The sequence below is a fragment of the Archocentrus centrarchus genome, chromosome 23, assembly GCF_007364275.1.
Source record: "Archocentrus centrarchus isolate MPI-CPG fArcCen1 chromosome 23, fArcCen1, whole genome shotgun sequence".
Taxonomy (NCBI): domain Eukaryota; kingdom Metazoa; phylum Chordata; class Actinopteri; order Cichliformes; family Cichlidae; genus Archocentrus; species Archocentrus centrarchus.
Window position 1 is genome coordinate 12620110 of NC_044368.1, and position 8352 is coordinate 12628461.

Below are 8352 nucleotides of genomic sequence, written 5' to 3' on the forward strand. Positions count from 1 at the left end.
TCGCCGCACAAATATCCGGGCCAGCATAGATGAAAATAGGCCAAATCCATCATCGTTTTCTGCGGTTTACTGCGTACAGTTTCCATTTTTGGAACAATGTTTCCACTTCTTGCTGAATTTATCTCCGGCGGCTTCGGCTGCTTTCCACACCTGCTGCGCTGCACTCACAGCTTGTTCCCATCTAATATCGTCAGTAGAGTCATTTTGTGAATCGATGAGGGCCTGTTTTAGAGAATTTAATGAGGCCTTTGATCTGATTTGCCAGACTGGAGGCCATATCGCTGCAGACCACGCAGTGGTGCAGTGGTGTGGATGCCTCGGGCATCGGCGATCAGATGGCAGCGCTCAACTATTTGAAAAGCGTATGCTGGGTATTACCCCCCCCCCCCCCCCCCCCCCCCCACACACACACACACACACACACACACGCTTTGTACGCTCTGCAAAATGTCGATATTTCTAAAGTGTGCCTTACCAAAATCGCACTAAAACACTTTGAAAGATTTTTGAGCGCAGTATACCACATAAAATTGGTTCAAGGTCAATAAGCACAACAAGAATTCATGCATAAGGCGCACCGCCGATAGTCCGAAAAATACGGTAATAATACATTGCTTACAACCCAATGGCATCACGGCATGAGCTGGGAAATGCACAGTTGCCATAACTCAGGGATACTCATTGCGCGGCTTCTGAGCCACATGCCGCTCGCCATCCTTTATTGGTGGCTCTCGTGACCGGTTGCAGCAATACTGCAGAACCAATACATTTTTAAAGCACGCTACAGAAAAATGTAATGCACTCTACATTTCAAGCAAGCATTCTATTTCTCATTTGGCCTCAATTAAAGTTGGTTCCAAATTGGGGATACTGTGGAAACTGGCAACATAGACACTGTTTCCAACAGCACGCTGCCGCAGCCACACCGAGACAGCAGAGCGCTACACGGCAGCAGTGACTCTACGGGCTACCTAGCGCAATATAATCACTGCGCAAAGTTGAGCAATTTATAATCAAACACAGACAAAAAAACAGACGTGAGAAATAGTGAAGATCAGGAATTTGAAGAAGAAAATAAAAATCCACATAACGATGTTGGAGAGGGGACAAGCACATAAGTGATGGGCGTTTCGAGTAAAAAGATGAAAGGTACGGCGCTCACAAAATGAGCAGAGAAAGTTTATTTGAGTGACTTGGGGTGATATTGTGGCTCTCCCCTTGACTTTGATCGGTCAGTATGGCTCTTTTGAAAAAAATAGTGAGGATCACTGCCATAACTGAATCCCAGTAATCCTAAATACATTGTGATGTAGTAAGAAACAACACTGGGAGTGACCTTTGACCTAAATATCAAGCTGCTCAAAGTGAAATTCTGGACTTGTGTGAAAGATGCAAGTGGTTATCCTTCATATTTACTTAAGTCTGCAAACTATTAAACAAAAGCTTTTGGGCGTCTGACTAGGATGCCTCCTGGGTGCCTCTTAGACAAGGTGTTTCGAGCTTGTCCAACTGGGATGAGACCCCAGAGCACAGACCTAGGAAGGATTATATTGCTTGGCTGGTTTGGGAATGCCTCAGCATCCCTTATTCTCTTAAGACTGGTGCTGCAAAAACCTGGATGAACAACGGTCAGTGCGTTTCATATTTTTCTAGAATATGCTCAAATATGACTGCTCTTGACAAAGAGTAGTCATATTTTCAGAGGTGTAATCCTCTTGTTAAATATAAAGAGCGAGTACAGGTTTTAAAAAACTGGATCTGGTGAACAGCCGGCATCTCTTTAAATCTTGTGTTCAGAAACGAGTACGGCTCTCCCCTTCAGCGAGGCTGTCGAGATGACTTTCAGTGAGATGTGTAACCCCAGACAGCACCAGTGAGTCCTTTCCAGCCACATCAAATCACAACGAGCCTGACAGGAACAGAAAGTAATGGAGAAATAGTAATATTCAACGTGAACATAATGTGTTTTTATGAGCCCCAATCCCCAGGCGAGAGCCAAACTTAGTCAAATTCGTCTCCCACGCTGAAATACCAGCCGGCTAAGTATAGGTTGAGTGGTGTGTGTGTGTGTTTGTGTGTCACATTGTGTGGTGTGATGGACGGATGTGTGGTTGTCACATAAATAGAACATGCTGAACACCTTCAGGAATGCTGATGGTAAAAGAGAGAGGCAGCGAAAGCATCAGGGAGACAAGTGAGAGTCGGAGAGTGAAAGGAGGCCTTACAAGAAGCAGTGTGATGAGAGAAAACGAGACATGCAAGTGGAGGAACCAAGCACCATCTGCCCCTCATATTAGGTAACAAAAGAAGGCATCTTTCTTGACCATATCTTCTATTTGAGCCTTGCAGCATCTCTGCCTGTTCCTGTCATAAACTCTGCAGTGGCATATGTATTGTTAGAGGTAATTAAATCCACTGTAATCAATATCTTTTTATCTTAGCTTTGGATTACATGACTGCTTTTACATGTATCAGCCAGCTATACAGTTCCTCTCATTCCTCTCTCTGCTTTATATCACATTTTAGATAATTGTTTTGATTTTCCATCATACATTTTTTTCCACTCTTAGCACTGATTTTAGCTGCAGCAGGCAGCTGTTTATAGCATCAGATCTCTACAACCCCATTTTTTAAAAATCCACCATACTTTCCAATCACTAACTGCTAGACAACAGTGCTAGCAATTATATGGTAAATATATTGGTGCATTTAGCAGCTAAACAGCTGAATTTTTCCATCAGAAGCTGATGTAAAACAGCCTAAAATAGTGAAGACTGGATGTATATTCATCAGCTGGGCAGAAGTGAAATTTTAATATGAAGGATAACATTGTTCTGTAGGTCTTAGATGTCTTGTTGTGTCCTCACAAGTTACATTAACTTCAGTGAGCTTAATATGTAGTTATGCTATTCTTGTGTTTATAGCTTCTTTTTACTGAAAATACCCAAAAGTTAGCTATTTATCCAGGATTAGGTTTTGGCTTTCTCTTTTGTCTGTGGTCATGTTGGTATACAATTATAACTGTGCTTTTTTTCTCTACTGTCACAATACATAATGGATGTTTACATTCAAAGTTCAAGTGCTTGTCATTCAACCATAAATACTTACAGAGATGTTGTACTTTCAGCATCTGAGGGTGCACTAAACTGTCGCTAAAGTGTCATATCAGAGCAAATCTACAGAGAGCTTTTCCGCTTTGTGTTAGGCCCCAGTCACAAAGGCCTAGAGGTCACCGAGCCTCCGGCAACTGTAGGTCGCTAGTTGGCAAGTGGTACCTGGCAGTCACTAGGTGAAATTGGTCATAAAGAAGGATACAGTGCTGTACCGAAAACCTTGCGATTGCTTTGGTTTCTAGCAGATTGCCATGGTCGTTCGTAGTTTGTGTGGATCATGGTGACTTTATTATGAAGGCTAATGGCAGTGTGGTTGGGGAATACACACACTGCCAGGAGTTCTTGGTCTTTAGGCCTGTGTGACTGAGGCCTGAATCCCGCTTCACTGAAATTGTCTGCAATTCACTTAGACAGCACTCACATAAATGGCTAAAATTATTTACATCTGCTTATAGACAAAAAGCTAGATTTTTTTAGTGTTCACAAACAGACTATTGATATGATATGAAAGGAATAATAATTTGTTTTTCTCACAAGGAAGCTGATTTTGCCTGTAAGACATTCTGCTAATGCATGCTGATTGGACAGTTAAAAATTTATGACATGACATGCACCAAACAGTAACTACAACAGATGAAAGGTGCATAGTTATACCAAAACTTAAATGTATGTATAAAAAGCAGTTGGTTGCAGTGGTCTGACGCAGTCACTGCTGTCACGTAGTCAGTTCTCGACATTCTCATGCTGCCTGCTTCATGCGTGAAATTAAAATGACACATGCCAGTGGTCCTTAGTGTTGTGATGTCCTTTATCACAACTGCTTCTATAAAAAAAAATAAATAAATAATGAAAATTGAAACTGGAAGTTCCAAGAGTGGGAGTTCTTAGAGATCCTCTGTCCTGGTACCCTCTAATTTGTTGCTAATATGCTTTGTTGCTATTTGGTGCTTTAGTAAGGTTTATTTATGAGGCACAAGAAAGGATTCACAAGTATAAGCAGATCTATTAAAAATGCTTAAAAAGTTTAGCAATATCTGTTCAATAATGGCAAAAATAATGAGTTGATTAATTGCTAGATTACACAGATTTGTTCAGTGTGTTCAACTGCAGCAAACTCCATCTGCTGATGAACACTGAAAGATGGCATTGAAATCTTTAAGCTAGTGAGTAGACCTCAGGTGGAGTTTTACTGTTTCCTATGTCAAGAATGAACTTTATTGAACTTTGAGTGTGGCAGTGTTCAACAGATGTTTTTTTTTTAAGGCTGTGCTATATTACCCTTTCATATTTGTGTGAAAGGGCAATAGGAAGGGTAAGCCTCTTGAGAGATGGGTCTTGGGTAGTCATATGCTAGTGCTTGCTTGATCTCGTGATGCCAACTGCGTCATAGGTGGGTTTGTGCAAGTTGTTTTTGTTTTTTATTTTGTATTTTTGGACTTTTTCCTGTTGCAGATTCATTTAAACGGCCCTCACCTCCGGCCCTGTGATGATCTAAAACCACCACAAGTAAATTTTCAACCTGTGAGATGCGCTGGTGGTTGATTCATGTGACCCTTAGACTTAAACACAGCACAGCCTGTGTTGTGTTTTCCATGAGGTCCTCAAGGAAATAAAAGTAAAAAGAATGTGTGTGTGTGTGTGTGGGGCCATGTGATAGATTCTGATTGCACATTGTGTACCCTGCCTCTTGTCTAACATCTTATCCCCACAACCACTCAGTGCCCAATGTAGTGTGTCACCATAGTAATTTGTGTGTGACCACATGCTTAAATAAAACCCTAAAAGAGAAGCTAGACTTTTTGTAGAGTAAAGCAAGAATTGGGACGTGAACACTTAAATTATCTACAGGTCAGCAGATCTTTAGGGGAGGAGGAGGAAAGCCCTGAACCCACCCCCCTCTGCCTCCATCTCCGTGGAATCATGTTAGCCTCAAATGAAGCAGTATGAAATGATCACTCACTGCGCCGAGCTGATCATCATCAGTGGAAACTTTAAATGTGTCTTTTTGGATTTTTTTCATACATCTGTCCATATATATTTTTTTACCTTGCTGACTGTGGGCTCAGTATTTGATCTGTGCGCACGTGCTTGTGTGAGTCCATACTGGCTGTCAGTGTGTGTGGGTGTGTGCCTGCACTAAAGGGAGGGCTTTGGCCTGCTTCTATCCAGGTGTGTGGTTTTGGCCCGTGGGGGGATAGAGCAGATGGTCCCTGTTTTTGTTTCAGTGTGTGTGGATGTAACTGACTGGCTGTCAGTAACATTTCCCTGGCCAAAGATCTGTGCCTAGCAGAGCGTCACTGGGGAGTATACGCCTGTTAAAGGCCAGGGTTGGGTGAATGAAAATTCAAATCGCTCAACTGAGAGGCTGCACAGTTAATCAGACCTAAGATAAAATGTTGCAAGAGTTTATGTGTTAAGGGAAATTAATTAAATAATAAAACTAAGCAATTTACTTTTTTGTTTATGCATATATTTAACTTTTGTTAGTAATATTACTCTTTCAATATTGAACCAGTGCCCCAAAGTAAATGCAACAATTTAAATTTCTGTTTTACTAAACTTGCAGATAAACATCAGCTTCGAGGTAAAAACAACTATACATAATTAGAGGGTAAATATTTCTGCATTTTCTGCAATGATTATTGTGATAGTGAAAAGGCAAGACACAGAGAAAACAAGTTTTCATTTTTGTGTGTGCTGACTGTATCTGAAGCTGCACAGTTCACTTCTTGTAAGGAGAGTGTATGGATCAGATGACCAGTGTGTGTGTGTGTGTGTGTGTGTGTCCACTGGATCCACTGACCTGAAGATAACATCTCTGTCTCCAAGAGTAGTCAAAAGACTGATCATTTTTAGTTAATTTACTAGAAATTCTGACTTTCTGTGCTGGCAAATATGCAGACCAAATTGTTTGAGAGTCTGAAATATACTCTGTAAATAAAAGATGGGTGTAGCCATGGGGCTGTAACTAAGTAGTGTTAAATAACAGACTAATAGAAGATGAAGGTTTCCTCCAAACTGAAGCACAGATTTGTTGGATGTGTTGTACGGCACATCAAAATACAGTTGTGTAAAAGAGAAAGTTTTCACAGATCTTTGTGGAGTCCCTGAGAAAATAAGGAAACTCCATGATTCAGTAGTTTAGCAGCGATAACTTAAAGTAATCATTTTCTGTATGACTTCATCACTCTCTCATATCGTTGTGGAAGAATTTTGGCTCCCTCTTCTTTACAACGCAGACATTTCAGTCAGGTTTCGGGCTATTACAAACCTTTTTTTCATGTGTGCATCTCACAGGTTATTTTTTCTTTTTTTTCAGCCATTCTGTTGTAGATTTGCTGCTGTGCTTGAAATGATTGTCCTGTTGCTTGACCTGATTTTGCCCACATTTGAGTCTAGAATACTTAGGTATGCAGAGGAGTTCATGGTGGACTCAATGACTACAAGATGCCCAGGTCCTGGGGCTGCAAAACAAACCCCAAATCATCACCTATCTACCATCTTTGTGCCAGGTTCATTTTAGAGAGGAGACTTAAGCCATAGTTGTTCAGTCTTTTTCTAATTGTACTGTCATGAATTTGAATATTTAACAAGCTAACTGAGGCCTGTAGAGTCTGAGATGTTGCTCTCTGTTTTTTTTTGCAGTTTCTCTGAGCATTGCGCAGTCTGACCTTGGGGTGAATTTGCTGGGATGTTCACTCCTGGTGAAGATTGTGGGATTGTGTTAGCACACAACTGAACACTCCAGAGTAGCATACTGGTAAAGTGTCTGTTTTTAGAGAGGTGGTCACACTTGTTGACGATCAGTTAATCAAGTGCATTTGATTAGCAACACCTGGCTGCTACTTACCCTCTTAAATCCTATGGAAGGAATAAAGGTGTACTTAAGAGTCTGTTTGCATTGACTCACTTTTACCATTTTTCATCCCCAGAGATTGCTGCTTGGTCTGTAATTTACTGCATATTTTTAACATTTAAAAAAAATTGTAATAAGTGCATTCCACATGGTAGATGAAGTTTTAAAACCCTGGAAGATTACAGCCTTCATGAAAGAAAGTTTGGGAGTTTCAGCAACTTCTGAGACAGTTATCACCTCATGAGCCTCAGCTCATAAATTATATTCAGAACGTTGGTGATTACACCTTTAAACTGATTACACAGCCGAGCACAGCAGGGATTGCATGTTTCCTTTTTTGCACAGCTATAAAAAAAATTACAAGAATTCTTTGATGTGATTGACTGAACCATTTTAGTACGTTATTATTTTTTATCCAACACACACTTTCACGCGCACAATTACCACTGTTACAGATCTTTTTATTGAGGCTTTAATAGACTCCTGGAAATTTATTCATCATCTTTGTAAAATCTGGTGGGGTTTTTTTTTTTTTTGGCATATTACTGCAGAATTGAATGTGAAAAAAAAAAGACTCACCGAAATCATCCAACCAAGGCAAAGCAAAACTTGTTCTGAATATGCAGTCAGCTGATTGAATGCTATCCGATGCAGCACAGCTGCGGGACACTGTGTTAGATGTGGTGGGCAGTGTGATTAAGAGCAAGGGTGGTGGAGAGACAGAGCAGCCTTTGTAGAAAAAGAAATCAGCCTTAATTTCCTTTTGCTCTGAATGTGCGTATAGCTCACTGTAATACTTTGGCCAGTAATGTCATCCTTTAACCTGCTGTTAATTTATGCTGACATCTGTGGCAGTTTTACGCTTGGCTGCTAAGTGTGCCTTAAGTGTCTTTGTTTCTATGCACACAGTTTGTAGCCACTGCTGCAGTGCAAAGACTGCAGCAATTACTTTTTGAAATAAACAAGTGTCCAGCTAGAAGCTAGAGTTTCAGTTTTAAGTTACATTTGTCTTGTCAGTAGATTAACATTGAAATGAAGATGATATGAAATAAAGAAAAGTACGGAGCTATGGCCATAAAAGGGCTGGTAATTTATCTCACATCAGATCATTTTTGTATTTACCAGCTACACTCAGAGAGGTAACTGTTCAGCTACGGAGCTGGTCCGAACTGCAACCTGATAAAAATCATATTCCTTTGTGCCTTAAGTGCAGCTTATATTTGTCCACTTATCAAGTCTCTTCATCCCTTTCTTTTTAGGTGATCCCATCATTAAAGCCCTCGTGGACTGTCTGGCTGCCTTTATCTAAAGGGATGCCCTATTGATTCCTACTTTCTAACAAAGCCCACGGATTACAGCGAGGATGTTGAAAAGGCCTTGATC